The sequence below is a fragment of the Pecten maximus genome, chromosome 10, assembly GCF_902652985.1.
Source record: "Pecten maximus chromosome 10, xPecMax1.1, whole genome shotgun sequence".
In the NCBI taxonomy this organism is placed as follows: Eukaryota; Metazoa; Mollusca; class Bivalvia; order Pectinida; family Pectinidae; genus Pecten; species Pecten maximus.
In genome coordinates, this window is record NC_047024.1 from 5,990,870 (window position 1) to 6,012,677 (window position 21,808).

At 39.2% G+C, this 21,808-nt stretch overlaps 1 protein-coding gene across 1 annotated transcript in view; it reads right to left on the bottom strand.

The window, feature by feature from the left end:
- Window positions 1-18,831, bottom strand: part of LOC117336016 (glycoprotein 3-alpha-L-fucosyltransferase A-like) — a 43,040-nt gene extending 24,209 nt beyond the window's left edge. The window contains exon 1 of the mRNA XM_033896344.1: window positions 18,736-18,831. The gene's annotated coding sequence lies outside the window, so the exon portion shown is untranslated. The remainder of the gene's footprint in view (window positions 1-18,735) is intronic.
- Between the last annotated feature and the right edge of the window lie 2,977 nt (window positions 18,832-21,808).

The window sequence follows — 21,808 nt, forward strand, 5'->3', positions numbered from 1 at the left end:
GAAAATAAAAAAACCATGTACTCACAGGTAGAATATAAACCTCAAATCACAGTCGTCAAATGACATGGTTATCAAGGTGTCGCGATTACTCGAAAGGGTGTATTGTTGATGATTTGTACGTCATAGAAAACATTTTTATAGCTTGTTTTTGGCATAAGTATTTGTTGCTGAAAACATGTATCTACAAAATCGCATAAGCTGTCATTTAATGGATTGCTCACGTGCGTGACAAAAAGTATTAAAACAGAGACAAATGATGGTACTTATGCGAACACCAGCAAACATGCACGAAACCGACACTCACGCACGTGCACACCCTAGCGCAGCGCTCACATGTAAAGCCCGTATTTTGATTTAATACAATATCACCAGCGCTGAACAACTCTCTGATAAAAAGAAATCACGATTTTCAAATTTGTTTTCTATACTGGTACCTGTATGTATGGTAAAATTAGTTTTTCAGTCTTTCTAACACTGTGGGATCAAAGACCAAAATTTAAACGGATATGTTGGAATTAATCGTGTTTGGTGTCGGCGAGGGAACCGCCTGCTTTCAGAAACATTTCATTCTAGACTTCTCTTATATACATTGCACGCATACATGAAAGTCGTTTGACTTTTGATACCACGTAGAATGTTTGATGTCAAGTACGTATTATTAATTTCCCATTGTTTGCATGCAAAATGCTGCTTTCTGATAATAAAATTAGTTGAGTTTTTTTCTTTTTATACCTCTATATTTACATTATTAATATGAACATACCAAGTGAAAACAACAAACATATATTAGATGCGACTATATGGCAAAGAAAACAAATTTTACGGAAATGAAAGGGGAAAAATTTTTCTGGTGTATAAATATTTAACCGATGTAGTGTATTGTGTGGAAAATCAGCACGTGAAACGATGTTTATACTGTATTTATAGTATATAATTGACAGCAATGTTTTAGTAAACACGGAATGAGATGTGGCAGTCCGTGGCGTTATGTAGAATATGTCTAAAGTCTGGTGTTACCACGGAATGAGATGTGGCCGTCCGTGGCGTTATGTATAATATGTCTAAAGTCTGGTGTTACCACGGAATGAGATGTGGCAGTTCGTGGCCTTATGTAGAATATGTCTAAAGTCTGGTGTTACCTCGAATTGAGATGTGATAGTCCGTGGCGTTATGTATAATATGTCTAAAGTTTGGTGTTACCACGGAATGAGATGTGGCAGTTCGTGGCCTTATGTAGAATATGTCTAAAGTCTGGTGTTACCTCGGAATGAGATGTGATAGTCCGTGGCGTTATGTATAATATGTCTAAAGTTTGGTGTTACCACGGAATGAGATGTGGCAGTTCGCGGCCTTATGTAGAATATGTCCAAAGTTTGGTGTTACCACGGAATGAGATGTGGCAGTCCGTGGCGTTATGTATAATATGTCCAAAGTTTGGTGTTACCACGGAATGTGATGTGGCAGTCCGTGGCGTTATGTATAATATGTCCAAAGTCTGGTGTCACCATGGAATGAGATGTGGCAGTCCGTGGCGTTATGTAGAATATGTCCAAACTTTGGTGTTGCCACGGAATGAGATGTGATAGTCCGTGGCGTTATGTATAATATGTCTAAAGTCTGGTGTTACCACGGAATGAGATGTGGCAGTCCGTGGCCTTATGTATAATATGTCTAAAGACTGGTGTTACCAATGAGATGTGATAGTCCGTGGCGTTATGTATAATATGTCTAAAGTTTGGTGTTACCACGGAATGAGATGTGGCAGTTCGCGGCCTTATGTAGAATATGTCTAAAGTCTGGTGTTACCACGGAATGAGATGTGGCCATCCGTGGCGTTATGTATAATATGTCCAAAGTTTGGTGTTACCACGAAATGAGATGTGGCAGTCCGTGGCGTTATGTAGAATATGTCCAAAGTTTGGTGTTACCACGGAATAAGATGTAGCCATCCGTGGCGTTATGTATAATATGTCCAAAGTTTGGTGTCACCACGGAATGAGATGTGGCAGTCCGTGGCGTTATCTATTATGTGTCCAAAGTTTGGTGCTACCACGGAATGAGATGTGACAGTCCGTGGCCTTATGTAGAATATGTCCAAAGTTTGGTGTTACCACGGAATGAGATGTGGCAGTCCGTGGCGTTATGTAGAATATGTCCAAAGTTTGGTGTTGCCACGGAATGAGATGTGATAGTCCGTGGCGTTATGTATAATATGTCTAAAGTTTGGTGTTACCACGGAATGAGACGTGACAGTCCGTGGCCTTATGTAGAATATGTCCAAAGTTTGGCGTTACCACGAAATGAGATGTGACAGTCCGTGGCGTTATGTAGAACATGTCTCAATTCTAGTGTTACCACGGAATGAGATGTGACAGTCCGTGGCGTTATGTAGGATATCCGAGGGATTTCGATATCCGAGTGATTTCTATGGGACATTCTCGGTGGAAACATCTATCCTGGTCGACTGAAGTCTTGTCAAAATAAAAAGCTACGGATGACTGAACAATTGTTTTAAGTTGACAGGCCGTTAATTACTGTCAATATAAGTTGAGAAGCTAATCGGAGATTAAAAAAATGTCCCCTAACTCCGTCACGACTTTCGCCCCGAGTCTCTGTTGTGTAATAATCGATCTCTATACTGGTATGCCGATTTTATTTTCCACAACGGACAGCAACTGTTCTACTCAAATACCAGGCAATCTGATTCATTTGCTCAATAACGACTTCCACTAGAAGGCATTACTCATTTATTCCTCACAGTTTCGTGAGAAGTTCTCGCGACTGGTACACAGGGAGTCTTGGACGTCTCTACGAGTTTCTGGTGTCTTGTCTGATGCCTTTGTTTCCGGTCACATCAAGACACGGTACATATATATATATATATAACTAGATAACACCGTTTACCGCGGAATAATTCGTCCGTCTGTGAACGAAAACGGGAAATAACTTATATATCAGTGTCGAATTGAAGACAGTCAGCAGTGTTTAGGTCCAGGACCTTTGCGCAGTCAAGAAGCAGTGTAATGATAAACGAACAATATTAGCTCAAACAAACGAAATCATTAGTGAAAACTATACCCTTTTTAGCCAATAATCTATATTTGGAATTGACTTGATCTTTTAAGTCCTAAGGTATTGTGTGGTTATATCAGAATGTGTATGTGTTATATAAATATGCGATCGTGTAACACTAAGTTGTCACAATTAAGAGGTCATAATTGCAAGCTCAGGTTGTGTATTTCGATGACGCAGTAGTAACCACGCGTTGCCCTACAAGTCTTCTTCACTTCGTTCTATATCGGCTCAAACATATATATCAAAGATAATTCCTAGCGCCTATTATAGCATTAATGACACGGCCCTGCTTTTAGAACGCGTATATTTACGCCGCTGCTGTCACCATGTTTCTGGACCAATCAGTGCTAATTAACTCAGACACGCCTCCCCGGGACTGCTCTTTGCCCATTACTAATTATGGCCGCACAGCTAGGTGACGACGTAACACGTTGTAGATGTTAGGGGTTGTTGACTTTGTTGGCGGTGATCGATGGTTTTTAGGTTGATTTGTTTTTGAAAAAAAGAAGAGATATACAAACTGTTAAACCGTTAATTTTTCCTACTGTTTCCAAATGGCTATCTAGATATGCTGTTATCTTTAACGTTGTATCTTTATATGGCTGAGTTATCAAATACCAGTTTTCAGGGAGTCGAACTGTAGACCTAGATGACTCAATAGCAGGAAAGGAAATACGCTATTGAAGTAAAACCCTCTTTACCGGCGTCATTTGGAAGTTCCGGTAACAATATTATTATTGACAACAAATACAAGAAAAAGGTAAAACAGCAAGCTCGTTAAGAGACCTGCTTATTGGTGTGTAGAAACATCAAAACGTTTGTATCGTACGGGTTACGGGTGGGAGACGATGATCGACAACACGTTTGTATCGTACGGGTTACGGGTGGGAGACGAGGATCGACAACACGTTTGTATCGTACGGATTACGGGTGGGAGACCAGGATCGACAACACGTTTGTATCGTACGGGTTACGGGTGGATGACGAGAATCAACAACACGTTTGTATCGTACGGGTTACGGGTGGATGACGAGGATCGACAAAATGTTTGTATCGTACGGGTTACGGGTGGATGACGAGGATCGACAACACGTTTGTATCGTACGGGTTACGGGTGGGAGACGAGGATCTGACAACAGTTGTATCTACGGGTTACGGGTGGGTGACGAGGATCGCAACACGTTTGTATCGTACGGGTTACGGGTGGGAGACGAGGATCGACAACACGTTTGTATCGTACGGGTTACGGGTGGGAGACGAGGATCGACAACACGTTTGTATCGTACGGGTTACGGGTGGGAGACGAGGATCGACAACACGTTTGTATCGTACGGGTTACGGATGGGAGACGAGGATGGACAACACGTTTGTATCGTACGGGGTGATAGGTTAAGAGGCCCGACAAAACGTGTTCATTGTATGTGTATTGTGATACATTAAAAGCTTTGTAGATTCAAGGCATGTCTACAGATAAATCGATGATGATAACACTTGCTGGAAAATGGTAGAAAAATCGCACGAAATAGTGCACGAAATGCGTCACTGAGGTGACTATAAATAGACTGTTTTATGTTATATTCTCGGGATATTGGATGTTTAGATTCTCCGATAAACAAAATACCATGAATTGCTCTTACTTTCTATTCCTCAGAAGATGATTAGCCTCTTATCTCCTGTCAAAATGACGTAACTGTGTCTCCGTGACATCATCACCATCCTTTTTTTCAACCCCCCCCCCCCCCCCCCCCCCCCCCCCCCCCCACCACCACCACCGCCACGCAAAACCTATGCACTGGTTAGTTTACTTTCATTTAAATATTTGCGTTTCTCCATGGTCAGGACCCACCATGTAGACAGACGCTGGACACGGCACCCGTTCTGTTATCCCCAAACTCTGCCTATCTACCGATGTTCTCCCGTCCCCTACACTTCTCTCAAGTCGTCAGGATTTCGGTCAATAGGCGGTGGTGGGTTAGAGAAAACTCGGAATAAACACGCGATATAATTGTGAGTAAGACTTTAACGTAGCGTAACTAATCAAATCTATATCTTCGGATCACCAACACATAGTGTATATGATACACTGTGCTAATAAATAGATATGTAACATAGCAACACAAATGACGAAGGAAGACAACTTTTTGACTCGTGCCCTGACCGGGCCTCGAACTCACGATCTACGGCACCCAATCGCCTAGCCAGAAATACCCGCAGCTTATACCGCAACGTTTCAACGGCGCAGTGATGGTCGGCCCGATACCCTGACATGATCATTGTGGAAGATTCTTAACTCTGAATAAACGGGACATAATAATATAAAATGGGTTTCATCTTCAACTTTTCTTCTTTTACATAATAAGCACAGTCTTTGGGCTCTAGGGATATCGTACAGGTCGGAGTGATGTCAGTTTGGATCCAAATATATTGAAACGCGAATTCCTTCAGGCGATCACAGTTGTAGGTCTATGAAGTTTCAGGACAATCAAACACATAGTTAATGAAGTTGATAGAGTGAGAATATCGAAAATCTATTTATACTAAAAATGATTTCAATTTTAACCCAATGTGGTGGAAATGCAAGCTCTTACGGGAAATAATTGTTGTAAGTAAGTGTGTGAGGTTTCAGGATAACTTGACCATAGATGAAGTCGGTAGAAGGAGAAGAGTAACATTACCCTCATTTTTGACCCCAGGTGGCTGAAATGCACACTCGTATAAGAGATGATGGCAGTGAGTAAGTGTATGAAGTTTCAGGACAATTGAATCATTAATGAAGTCAGTAGAGCCGCGAGGCGATATTACCGGACACGTTCTTATTCTTTCTTTAGTCACATTCTTTGATCAGACACCCACGTCCAAATTATTGACATTTAATCTATATTGAAACCAGGATGGAATATTATCAGATCTGTATTGGAAATCTGACCAAGACAACTGAACGTGCCTATTTCAGTCATGATCCAGGGTGTCACTTGGTCCGTATATAAATGGTGGCTGGGACAATCACATGGAAGCTTGTTTCACAGTTTATGTTTTTTTAAAAAATCTGCTAAAATAATTTCTCCAGTCTGTATCGATATAATAAAACGGTTAATCTATAGGATTGAGTGATATAGCAAGTTTCTTGTGTCCCTTAACCATGCCTATTAGACATGGTCTCTGGACTCCAGAAACTCGCTATGTCCCTCATCCTCATGGTCTCCGGACTCCAGAAACTCGCTATGTCCCTCATCCTCATGGTCTCGGGACTCTAAAAACTTGCTATATCCTTCAACCCCGTGGTCTCGGGACTCTAGAAACTTGCTATATCCTTCAACCCCGTGGTCTCGAGACTCTAGAAACTTGCTATATCCCTCAACCCCGTGGTCTTGAGACTCCAGAAACTTGCTATATCCCTCAACCCCGTGGTCTCGAGACTCCAGAAACTTGCTATATCCCTCAACCCCGTGGTCTCGGGACACCAGAAACTTGCTATATCCTTCAACCCCGTGGTCTCGAGACTCCAGAAACTTGCTATATCCTTCAACCCCGTGGTCTCGAGACTCCAGAAACTTGCTATATCCCTCAACCCCGTGGTCTCGGGACACCAGAAACTTGCTATATCCTTCAACCCCGTGGTCTCGAGACTCCAGAAACTTGCTATATCCTTCAACCCCGTGGTCTCGAGACTCCAGAAACTTGCTATATCCCTCAACCCCATGGTCTCGGGACTCCAGAAACTTGCTATATCCCTCAACACCATACTTTAACTATATACTAAACGATTTTCGTTTGAGATGACGATGGTCAGGATGTAATATAACGCTGACAACCACATCAGGATGAAGATATAACACTGACAACCACATCAGGATGTAAACATAACACTGAAAACCACATCAGGATATAATATAACACTGACAACCACATCAGGATGTAATTATAACACTGACAACCACATCAGGATGTAAATATAACACTGACAACCACATCAGGATGTAATATAACACGGACAACCACATCAGGATGTAGATATAACACTGACAACCACATCAGAATGTAATATAACACTGACAACAACATCAGGATGTAATATAACACTGACAACCACATCAGGATGTAATATAACACTGACAACCACATCAGGATGTAGATATAACACTGACAACCACATCAGGATGTTATATAACACTGACAACCACATCAGGATGTAAATATAACACTGACAACCACATCAGGATGTAGATATAACACGGACAACCACATCAGGATGTAGATATAACACTGACAACCACATCAGAATGTAATATAACACTGACAACAACATCAGGATGTAATATAACACTGACAACCACATCAGGATGTAATATAACACCGACAACCACATCAGGATGTAATATAACACTGACAACCACATCAGGATGTAGATATAACACTGACAACCACATCAGGATGTAGATATAACACTGACAACCACATCAGGATGTAATTATAACACTGACAACCACATCAGGATGTAAATATAACACTGACAACCACATCAGGATGTAATATAACACTGACAACCACATCAGGATGTAATATAACACTGACTACCACATCAGGATGTAAATATAACACTGACAACCACATCAGAATGTAATATAACACTGACAACCACATCACAATGTAATATAACACTGACAACCACATCAGGATGTAGATATAACACTGACAACCACATCAGGATGTAGATATAACACTGACAACCACATCAGGATGTAGATATAACACTGACAACCACATCAGAATGTAATATAACACTGACAACTACATCAGGATGTAATATAACACTGACAACCACATCAGGATGTAATTATAACACTGACAACCACATCAGAATGTAATATTACACTGACAACCACATCAGGATGTAATATAACACTGACAACTACATCAGGAGGTAAATATAACACTGATAACCACATCAGGATGTAATATAACACTGACAACCACATCAGGATGTAGATATAACACTGACAACCACATCAGGATGTAGATATAACACTGACAACCACATCAGAATGTAATATAACACTGACAACCACATCAGGATGTAGATATAACACTGACAACCACATCAGGATGTAGATATAACACTGACAACCACATCAGGATGTAATATAACACTGACAACCACATCAGGATGTAATATAACACTGACAACCACATCAGGATGTAATATAACACTGACAACCACATCAGAATGTAATATAACACTGACAACCACATCAGGATGTAATATAACACTGACAGCCACATCAGGATGTAAATATAACACTTACAACCACATCAGGATGTCGATATAACACTGACAACCACATCAGGATGTTATATAACACTGACAACCACATCAGGATGTAAATATAACACTGACAACCACATCAGGATGTAGATATAACACTGACAACCACATCAGGATGTAATTATAACACTGACAACCACATCAGGATGTAAATATAACACTGACAACCACATCAGGATGTAATATAACACTGACAACCACATCAGGATGTAATATAACACTGACAACCACATCAGGATGTAAATATAACACTGACAACCACATCAGAATGTAATATAACACTGACAACCACATCAGAATGTAATATAACACTGACAACCACATCAGGATGTAGATATAACACTGACAACCACATCAGGATGTAGATATAACACTGACAACCACATCAGGATGTAGATATAACACTGACAACCACATCAGAATGTAATATAACACTGACAACTACATCAGGATGTAATATAACACTGACAACCACATCAGGATGTAATTATAACACTGACAACCACATCAGAATGTAATATTACACTGACAACCACATCAGGATGTAATATAACACTGACAACTACATCAGGAGGTAAATATAACACTGATAACCACATCAGGATGTAATATAACACTGACAACCACATCAGGATGTAGATATAACACTGACAACCACATCAGGATGTAGATATAACACTGACAACCACATCAGAATGTAATATAACACTGACAACCACATCAGGATGTAGATATAACACTGACAACCACATCAGGATGTATATATAACACTGACAACCACATCAGGATGTAATATAACACTGACAACCACATCAGGATGTAATATAACACTGACAACCACATCAGGATGTAATATAACACTGACAACCACATAAGAATGTAATATAACACTGACAACCACATCAGGATGTAATATAACACTGACAGCCACATCAGGATGTAAATATAACACTTACAACCACATCAGGATGTCGATATAACACTGACAACCACATCAGGATGTAAATATAACACTGACAACCACATCAGGATGTAAATATAACACTTACAACCACATCAGAATGTAGATATAACACTGACAACCACATCAGGATGTAGATATAACACTGACAACCACATCAGGATGTAATATAACACTGACAACCACATCAGGATGTAGATATAACACTGACAACCACATCAGGATGTTATATAACACTGACAACCACATCAGGATGTAAATATAACACTGACAACCACATCAGGATGTAGATATAACACGGACAACCACATCAGGATGTAGATATAACACTGACAACCACATCAGAATGTAATATAACACTGACAACAACATCAGGATGTAATATAACACTGACAACCACATCAGGATGTAATATAACACTGACAACCACATCAGGATGTAATATAACACTGACAACCACATAAGAATGTAATATAACACTGACAACCACATCAGGATGTAATATAACACTGACAGCCACATCAGGATGTAAATATAACACTTACAACCACATCAGGATGTCGATATAACACTGACAACCACATCAGGATGTTATATAACACTGACAACCACATCAGGATGTAAATATAACACTGACAACCACATCAGGATGTAGATATAACACTGACAACCACATCAGGATGTAAATATAACACTGACAACCACATCAGGATGTAAATATAACACTGACAACCACATCAGGATGTAATATAACACTGACAACCACATCAGGATGTAATATAACACTGACAACCACATCAGGATGTAAATATAACACTGACAACCACATCAGAATGTAATATAACACTGACAACCACATCAGGATGTAATATAACACTGACAACCACATCAGGATGTAGATATAACACTGACAACCACATCAGGATGTAGATATAACACTGACAACCACATCAGGATGTAGATATAACACTGACAACCACATCAGAATGTAATATAACACTGACAACCACATCAGGATGTAATATAACACTGACAACCACATCAGGATGTAATTATAACACTGACAACCACATCAGAATGTAATATTACACTGACAACCACATCAGGATGTAATATAACACTGACAACTACATCAGGAGGTAAATATAACACTGATAACCACATCAGGATGTAATATAACACTGACAACCACATCAGGATGTAGATATAACACTGACAACCACATCAGGATGTAGATATAACACTGACAACCACATCAGAATGTAATATAACACTGACAACCACATCAGGATGTAGATATAACACTGACAACCACATCAGGATGTAGATATAACACTGACAACCACATCAGGATGTAATATAACACTGACAACCACATCAGGATGTAATATAACACTGACAACCACATCAGGATGTAATATAACACTGACAACCACATAAGAATGTAATATAACACTAACAACCACATCAGGATGTAATATAACACTGACAGCCACATCAGGATGTAAATATAACACTTACAACCACATCAGGATGTCGATATAACACTGACAACCACATCAGGATGTAAATATAACACTGACAACCACATCAGGATGTAAATATAACACTTACAACCACATCAGAATGTAGATATAACACTGACAACAACATCAGGATGTAGATATAACACTGACAACCACATCAGGATGTAATATAACACTGACAACCACATCAGGATGTAGATATAACACTGACAACCACATCAGGATGTAATATAACACTGACAACCACATCAGGATGTAATATAACACTGACAACCACATCAGGATGTAATATAACACTGACAACCACATAAGAATGTAATATAACACTGACAACCACATCAGGATGTAATATAACACTGACAGCCACATCAGGATGTAAATATAACACTTACAACCACATCAGGATGTCGATATAACACTGACAACCACATCAGGATGTAAATATAACACTGACAACCACATCAGGATGTAAATATAACACTTACAACCACATCAGAATGTAGATATAACACTGACAACAACATCAGGATGTAGATATAACACTGACAACCACATCAGGATGTAATATAACACTGACAACCACATCAGGATGTAGATATAACACTGACAACCACATCAGGATGTAATATAACACTGACAACCACATCAGGATGTAAATATAACACTGACAACCACATCAGGATGTAGATATAACACGGACAACCACATCAGGATGTAGATATAACACTGACAACCACATCAGAATGTAATATAACACTGACAACAACATCAGGATGTAATATAACACTGACAACCACATCAGGATGTAATATAACACTGACAACCACATCAGGATGTAATATAACACTGACAACCACATCAGGATGTAGATATAACACTGACAACCACATCAGGATGTAGATATAACACTGACAACCACATCAGGATGTAATTATAACACTGACAACCACATCAGGATGTAAATATAACACTGACAACCACATCAGGATGTAATATAACACTGACAACCACATCAGGATGTAAATATAACACTGACAACCACATCAGAATGTAATATAACACTGACAACCACATCAGAATGTAATATAACACTGACAACCACATCAGGATGTAGATATAACACTGACAACCACATCAGGATGTAGATATAACACTGACAACCACATCAGGATGTAGATATAACACTGACAACCACATCAGAATGTAATATAACACTGACAACTACATCAGGATGTAATATAACACTGACAACCACATCAGGATGTAATTATAACACTGACAACCACATCAGAATGTAATATTACACTGACAACCACATCAGGATGTAATATAACACTGACAACTACATCAGGAGGTAAATATAACACTGATAACCACATCAGGATGTAATATAACACTGACAACCACATCAGGATGTAGATATAACACTGACAACCACATCAGGATGTAGATATAACACTGACAACTACATCAGGATGTAATATAACACTGACAACCACATCAGGATGTAATTATAACACTGACAACCACATCAGAATGTAATATTACACTGACAACCACATCAGGATGTAATATAACACTGACAACTACATCAGGAGGTAAATATAACACTGATAACCACATCAGGATGTAATATAACACTGACAACCACATCAGGATGTAGATATAACACTGACAACCACATCAGGATGTAGATATAACACTGACAACCACATCAGAATGTAATATAACACTGACAACCACATCAGGATGTAGATATAACACTGACAACCACATCAGGATGTATATATAACACTGACAACCACATCAGGATGTAATATAACACTGACAACCACATCAGGATGTAATATAACACTGACAACCACATCAGGATGTAATATAACACTGACAACCAAATAAGAATGTAATATAACACTGACAACCACATCAGGATGTAATATAACACTGACAGCCACATCAGGATGTAAATATAACACTTACAACCACATCAGGATGTCGATATAACACTGACAACCACATCAGGATGTAAATATAACACTGACAACCACATCAGGATGTAAATATAACACTTACAACCACATCAGAATGTAGATATAACACTGACAACAACATCAGGATGTAGATATAACACTGACAACCACATCAGGATGTAATATAACACTGACAACCACATCAGGATGTAGATATAACACTGACAACCACATCAGGATGTTATATAACACTGACAACCACATCAGGATGTAAATATAACACTGACAACCACATCAGGATGTAGATATAACACGGACAACCACATCAGGATGTAGATATAACACTGACAACCACATCAGAATGTAATATAACACTGACAACAACATCAGGATGTAATATAACACTGACAACCACATCAGGATGTAATATAACACTGACAACCACATCAGGATGTAATATAACACTGACAACCACATAAGAATGTAATATAACACTGACAACCACATCAGGATGTAATATAACACTGACAGCCACATCAGGATGTAAATATAACACTTACAACCACATCAGGATGTCGATATAACACTGACAACCACATCAGGATGTTATATAACACTGACAACCACATCAGGATGTAAATATAACACTGACAACCACATCAGGATGTAGATATAACACTGACAACCACATCAGGATGTAATTATAACACTGACAACCACATCAGGATGTAAATATAACACTGACAACCACATCAGGATGTAATATAACACTGACAACCACATCAGGATGTAATATAACACTGACAACCACATCAGGATGTAAATATAACACTGACAACCACATCAGAATGTAATATAACACTGACAACCACATCAGAATGTAATATAACACTGACAACCACATCAGGATGTAAATATAACACTGACAACCACATCAGGATGTAGATATAACACTGACAACCACATCAGGATGTAGATATAACACTGACAACCACATCAGAATGTAATATAACACTGACAACTACATCAGGATGTAATATAACACTGACAACCACATCAGGATGTAATTATAACACTGACAACCACATCAGAATGTAATATAACACTGACAACCACATCAGGATGTAATATAACACTGACAACTACATCAGGAGGTAAATATAACACTGATAACCACATCAGGATGTAATATAACACTGACAACCACATCAGGATGTAGATATAACACTGACAACCACATCAGGATGTAGATATAACACTGACAACCACATCAGAATGTAATATAACACTGACAACCACATCAGGATGTAGATATAACACTGACAACCACATCAGGATGTAGATATAACACTGACAACCACATCAGGATGTAATATAACACTGACAACCACATCAGGATGTAATATAACACTGACAACCACATCAGGATGTAATATAACACTGACAACCACATAAGAATGTAATATAACACTGACAACCACATCAGGATGTAATATAACACTGACAGCCACATCAGGATGTAAATATAACACTTACAACCACATCAGGATGTCGATATAACACTGACAACCACATCAGGATGTAAATATAACACTGACAACCACATCAGGATGTAAATATAACACTTACAACCACATCAGAATGTAGATATAACACTGACAACAACATCAGGATGTAGATATAACACTGACAACCACATCAGGATGTAATATAACACTGACAACCACATCAGGATGTAGATATAACACTGACAACCACATCAGGATGTAATATAACACTGACAACCACATCAGGATGTAATATAACACTGACAACCACATCAGGATGTAATATAACACTGACAACCACATAAGAATGTAATATAACACTGACAACCACATCAGGATGTAATATAACACTGACAGCCACATCAGGATGTAAATATAACACTTACAACCACATCAGGATGTCGATATAACACTGACAACCACATCAGGATGTAAATATAACACTGACAACCACATCAGGATGTAAATATAACACTTACAACCACATCAGAATGTAGATATAACACTGACAACAACATCAGGATGTAGATATAACACTGACAACCACATCAGGATGTAATATAACACTGACAACCACATCAGGATGTAGATATAACACTGACAACCACATCAGGATGTTATATAACACTGACAACCACATCAGGATGTAAATATAACACTGACAACCACATCAGGATGTAGATATAACACGGACAACCACATCAGGATGTAGATATAACACTGACAACCACATCAGAATGTAATATAACACTGACAACCACATCAGGATGTAATATAACACTGACAACCACATCAGGATGTAATATAACACTGACAACCACATCAGGATGTAATATAACACTGACAACCACATCAGGATGTAGATATAACACTGACAACCACATCAGGATGTAGATATAACACTGACAACCACATCAGGATGTAAATATAACACTGACAACCACATCAGGATGTAAATATAACACTGACAACCACATCAGGATGTAATATAACACTGACAACCACATCAGGATGTAAATATAACACTGACAACCACATCAGAATGTAATATAACACTGACAACCACATCAGAATGTAATATAACACTGACAACCACATCAGGATGTAGATATAACACTGACAACCACATCAGGATGTAGATATAACACTGACAACCACATCAGGATGTAGATATAACACTGACAACCACATCAGAATGTAATATAACACTGACAACTACATCAGGATGTAATATAACACTGACAACCACATCAGGATGTAATTATAACACTGACAACCACATCAGAATGTAATATAACACTGACAACCACATCAGGATGTAATATAACACTGACAACTACATCAGGAGGTAAATATAACACTGATAACCACATCAGGATGTAATATAACACTGACAACCACATCAGGATGTAGATATAACACTGACAACCACATCAGGATGTAGATATAACACTGACAACCACATCAGAATGTAATATAACACTGACAACCACATCAGGATGTAGATATAACACTGACAACCACATCAGGATGTAGATATAACACTGACAACCACATCAGGATGTAATATAACACTGACAACCACATCAGGATGTAATATAACACTGACAACCACATCAGGATGTAATATAACACTGACAACCACATAAGAATGTAATATAACACTGACAACCACATCAGGATGTAATATAACACTGACAGCCACATCAGGATGGAAATATAACACTTACAACCACATCAGGATGTCGATATAACACTGACAACCACATCAGGATGTTATATAACACTGACAACCACATCAGGATGTAAATATAACACTGACAACCACATCAGGATGTAGATATAACACTGACAACCACATCAGGATGTAATTATAACACTGACAACCACATCAGGATGTAAATATAACACTGACAACCACATCAGGATGTAATATAACACTGACAACCACATCAGGATGTAATATAACACTGACTACCACATCAGGATGTAAATATAACACTGACAACCACATCAGAATGTAATATAACACTGACAACCACATCAGAATGTAATATAACACTGACAACCACATCAGGATGTAGATATAACACTGACAACCACATCAGGATGTAGATATAACACTGACAACCACATCAGAATGTAATATAACACTGACAACTACATCAGGATGTAATATAACGCTGACAACCACATCAGGATGTAATTATAACACTGACAACCACATCAGAATGTAATATTACACTGACAACCACATCAGGATGTAATATAACACTGACAACTACATCAGGAGGTAAATATAACACTGATAACCACATCAGGATGTAATATAACACTGACAACCACATCAGGATGTAGATATAACACTGACAACCACATCAGGATGTAGATATAACACTGACAACCACATCAGAATGTAATATAACACTGACAACCACATCAGGATGTAGATATAACACTGACAACCACATCAGGATGTAGATATAACACTGACAACCACATCAGGATGTAATATAACACTGACAACCACATCAGGATGTAATATAACACTGACAACCACATCAGGATGTAATATAACACTGACAACCACATAAGAATGTAATATAACACTGACAACCACATCATAATGTAATATAACACTGACAACCACATCAGGATGTAATATAACACTGACAGCCACATCAGGATGTAAATATAACACTTACAACCACATCAGGATGTCGATATAACACTGACAACCACATCAGGATGTAAATATAACACTGACAACCACATCAGGATGTATATATAACACTGACAACCACATCAGAATGTAATATAACACTGACAACCACATCAGGATGTAATATAACACTGACAACCACATCAGGATGTAAATATAACACTGACAACCACATCAGAATGTAATATAACACTGACAACCACATCAGGATGTAATATAACACTGACAACCACATCAGGATGTAATATAACACTGACAACCACATCAGGATGTAATATAACACTGACAACCACATCAGAATGTAATATAACACTGACAACCACATCAGGATGTAATATAACACTGACAACCACATCAGGATGTAATATAACACTGACAACCACATCAGGATGTAGATATAACACTGACAACCACATCAGAATGTAAATATAACACTGACAACCACATCAGGATGTAAATATAACACTGACAACCACATCAGGATGTAAATTTAACACTTACAACCACATCAGGATGTAAATATAACACTGACAACCACATCAGAATGTAAATATAACACTGACAACCACATCAGGATGTAAATATAACACTGACAACCACATCAGGATGTAAATATAACACTGACAAATTTGAGTTACCGACATCTCGAGTGATTCCCGGGTATTTGAGTGGCCCCTCAGACTCTCGGGTATTTGAGTGGTCCCTCAGACTCTCGGGTATTTGAGTGGCCCCTTAGACTCTCGGGTATTTGAGTGGCCCCTTAGACTCTCGGGTATTTGTGTGGCCCCTTAGACTCTCGGGTATTTGAGTGGCCCCTCAGACTCTCGGGTATTTGAGTGGCCCCTAAAACTCTCGTGTATTTGAGTGGCCCCTCAGACTCTCGGATATTTGAGTGGCCCCTTAGACTCTCGGGTATTTGAGTGGCCCCTCAGACTCTCGGGTATTTGAGTGGCCCCTCAGACTCTCGGGTATTTGTGTGGCCCCTCAGACTCTCGGGTATTTGAGTGGCCCCTAAAACTCTCATGTATTTGAGTGGCCCCTCAGACTCTCTGGTATTTGAGTGGCCCCTTAGACTCTCGGGTATTTGAGTGGCCCCTCAGACTCTCGGGTATTTGTGTGGCCCCTCAGACTCTCGGGTATTTGAGTGGCCCCTAAAACTCTCATGTATTTGAGTGGTCCCTCAGACTCTCTGGTATTTGAGTGGCCCCTTAGACTCTCGGGTATTTGAGTGGCCCCTCAGACTCTCGTGTATTTGAGTGGCCCCTTAGACTCTCGGGTATTTGAGTGGCCCCTCAGACTCTCGTGTATTTGTGTGGCTCCTCAGACGAGAGTCTGGTATCCCGGGGGTACTTCAATATATAATTAACTTCCGTGATTGTAATATATCAGGAAGGCTCTTCTTTTGTTTTGTTTACAGATTTCCTATGAATGAATACACAAAATACAGATTAACTACAAATAAATACAAAATGCCATGTATAAGCTATTCATATAATCAGCTTACAGGACATACTCTAATATCATTTGTTTGTTGCTCTAATATCAAATAATCTGAAGTGATGAAACGACGCAATGCGCAGGCGCTAAATTAGTACAAATGGATGTTCCTACCTTTACTAACGTAAATGGCTGACGGAATGTACCCGGGTTACCTCCATGGCTGACATATTGTCCCTGTATCACGTGCACGGTTACACAATTTATTGTGGTGAAAAAAGCACACAACAATCTGTATCTTTATTCGCTTCACTCAAACTGATGATGACGGACGTACTGTTTCCGTCAACAAAACCGCTTAACTTCCCCTTTATTTATTTCCCAGTCTGTATACAATGTATTCGGCTCAATTGTACACATGTATGTGTACTTTCCCTAAGCACCGATAAGTGCTGGTTTCCTGTATCAAAATATAAGTAACAAGATATAGCAAAATGAATTAATACATTGTAAAGGGACGGTGTACGGGCTACATTAATACGTTTTTATATAACAAACTCTCATCTCAACATATTGTAGGTTATATAACCGATGTCAATACCGGTGAGATTACGGAGGGGTGAGGATGACATTGACCGTAAGGTACGAAATAGTGAGGATGACATTGACCGTTAGGTACGAAATAGTGAGGGTGACATTGACCGTTAGGTACGAAATAGTGAGGGTGACATTGACCGTTATGTACGAAATAGTGAGGGTGATATTGACCGTTAGGTACGAAATAGTGAGGATGACATTGACCGTTATGTACGAAATAGTGAGGGTGACATTGACACTAAGGTATGAAATAGTGAGGGTGACATTGACAATAAGGTATGAAATAGTGAGGGTGACATTGACCGTAACGGTATGAAATAGTGAGGGTGACATTGACCGTTATGTACGAAATAGTGAGGGTGACATTGACCGTTATGTACGAAATAGTGAGGGTGACATTGACACTAAGGTATGAAATAGTGAGGGTGACATTGACAATAAGGTATGAAATAGTGAGGGTGACATTGACCGTTATGTACGAAATAGTGAGGGTGACATTGACACTAAGGTATGAAATAGTGAGGATGACATTGACCGTTATGTACGAAATAGTGAGGGTGACATTGACACTAAGGTATGAAATAGTGAGGGTGACATTGACAATAAGGTATGAAATAGTGAGGGTGACATTGACCGTAAGGTATGAAATAGTGATGGTGACATTGACCGTAAGGTATGAAATAGTGAGGATGACATTGACCGTAAGGTATGAAATAGTGAGGGTGACATTGACCGTAACGGTATAAAACAGTGAGGGTGACATTGACCGTAAGGTATGAAATAGTGAGGGTGACATTGACCGTTAGGTACGAAATAGTGAGAGTGACATTGACCGTAAGGTATGAAATAGTGAGGGTGACATTGACCGTAAGGTATGAAATAGTGAGGGTGACATTGACCGTAAGGTATGAAATAGTGAGGGTGACATTGACCGTAACGGTATAAAACAGTGAGGGTGACATTGACCGTAAGGTATGAAATAGTGAGGGTGACATTGACCGTTAGGTACGAAATAGTGAGAGTGACATTGACCGTAAGGTATGAAATAGTGAGGGTGACATTGACCGTAAGGTATGAAATAGTGAGAGTGACATTGACCGTAAGGTATGAAATAGTGAGGGTGACATTGACCGTAACGGTATAAAACAGTGAGGGTGACATTGACCGTAAGGTATGAAATAGTGAGGGTGACATTGACCGTAACGGTATAAAACTGTGAGGGTGACATTGACCGTAACGGTATAAAACAGTGAGGATGACATTGACCGTTAGGTATGAAATAGTGAGGGTGACATTGACCGTAAGGTATGAAATAGTAAGGGTGACATTGACCGTAAGGTATGAAATAGTGATGGTGACATTGACCGTAAGGTATGAAATAGTGATGGTGACATTGACCGTAACGGTATGAAATAGTGATGGTGACATTGACCGTTAGGTACGAAAGAGTGAGGGTGACATTGACCGTAAGGTACGAAATAGTGAGGATGACATTGACTGTTAGGTACGAAATAGTGAGGGTGACATTGACCGTAAGGTACGAAATAGTGAGGATGACATTGACCGTAAGGTATGAAATAGTAAGGGTGACATTGACAGTAAGGTATGAAATAGTGAGGGTGACATTGACCGTAACGGTATAAAACAGTGAGGGTGACATTGACCGTAAGGTACGAAACAGTGAGGATGACATTGACCGTAAGGTATGAAATAGTGAGGGTGACATTGACCGTAAGATACGAAATAGTGAGGATTACATTGATCGTTAGGTATGAAATAGTGAGGGTGACATTGACCGTAAGGTACGAAACAGTGAGGATGACATTGACCGTAAGATACGAAATAGTGAGGGTGACATTGACCGTAAGATACGAAATAGTGAGGATGACATTGATCGTTAGGTATGAAATAGTGAGGGTGACATTGACCGTAAGGTACGAAATAGTGAGGATGACATTGACCGTTAGGTACGAAATAGTGAGGGTGACATTGACCGTAAGGTACGAAATAGTGAGGGTGACATTGACCGTAAGGTATGAAATAGTGAGGATGACATTGACCGTAAGGTATGAATAGTGAGGGTGACATTGACCGTAAGGTATGAAATAGTGAGGATGACATTGACAGTAAGGTATGAAATAGTGAGGGTGACATTGACCGTAAGGTATGAAATAGTGAGGATGACATTGACCGTTAGGTACGAAATAGTGAGGGTGACATTGACCGTAAGGTATGAAATAGTGAGGGTGACATTGACAGTAAGGTATGAAATAGTGAGGATGACATTGACCGTTAGGTACGAAATAGTGAGGGTGACATTGACCGTAAGGTATGAAATAGTGAGGATGACATTGACAGTAAGGTATGAAATAGTGAGGATGACATTGACCGTTAGGTACGAAATAGTGAGGGTGACATTGACCGTAAGGTACGAAATAGTGAGGATGACATTGACCGTTAGGTACGAACTAGTGAGGGTGACATTAGCAGTAAGTACGAAATAGTAATGATGACACTGACATTGAAGACACGAAATATTGTGGATGACCATGAGTATGACATTGAATTTGAGGATATATATACGTATGTGAGTATAATGGAATTAAACTTGCGGGTTTGAGATTGCATTGACATTGATCTAGAGGGTATG